Raw genomic sequence first — 836 nt, forward strand, 5'->3', positions numbered from 1 at the left:
TGGGAGTTGTCAAATTCTAGCGTACCGGCCTATTCCTTCTTTTTTAATAATTGCCAAAGCACCTTCCACTTTTAATATATATATATATATATATATACACACACACACACACACACACACACACACACACACACACACACTGAGTGGCCAGATTATTCTGATCTCTGAACGCACAATAATCTGGCCACTCAGTGCACTTATGTCTAAGGGAAAGCTTGCAAATCTTGATATGTCAAGGGACCAGGAGATAGTGGCTCCCACCCTCTGGCTAGTAAGTCCTCTGCTTCTTTCTAACTACCCACAATGCAGTTCTTATACATGGAAAAACCTTCTTTTAAAATCCCAACTCTGTGGTCAGTCTACACTGAGTGGTCAGATTATTATGCGTTCAGAGGTCATCATCATCTGGCCACAGTATATATATGTGTGTGTGTGTGTGTGTGCGTGCGTGTGTGTGTGTGTGTGTGTATATATATATATTTGATTTCAGAGAGGAAGGGAAAGGGAGAGAGAGAGAAACATCCATGATGAGAGAGAATCACTCTGCACGCCCCCTACTGGGGATCAAGCCCGCAACCCAGGTATGTGCCCTTGACCAGAATCGAACCTGGGACCCTTCAGTTCGCAGGCCATGGCTCTGTCCGCTGAGCCACACCGGCCAGGGCAGGGCTATTTTTTGAAACAATTTCCATGATCAAGAAAGGCAGGCTGGACAGGCAGAGTGTGACAGACAGTGATTGATGGTCAATGGGAGTGCGGTCATTTGGCTGCGTGGGGCGACCAGGCCGGCAGGGGGGGTTAGTGAGGGGTGACCAGGTTATTATTTTTTCTAAATA

This window comes from Cnephaeus nilssonii (assembly GCF_951640355.1).
Source record: "Cnephaeus nilssonii genome assembly, chromosome: 24".
NCBI lineage: Eukaryota > Metazoa > Chordata > Mammalia > Chiroptera > Vespertilionidae > Cnephaeus > Cnephaeus nilssonii.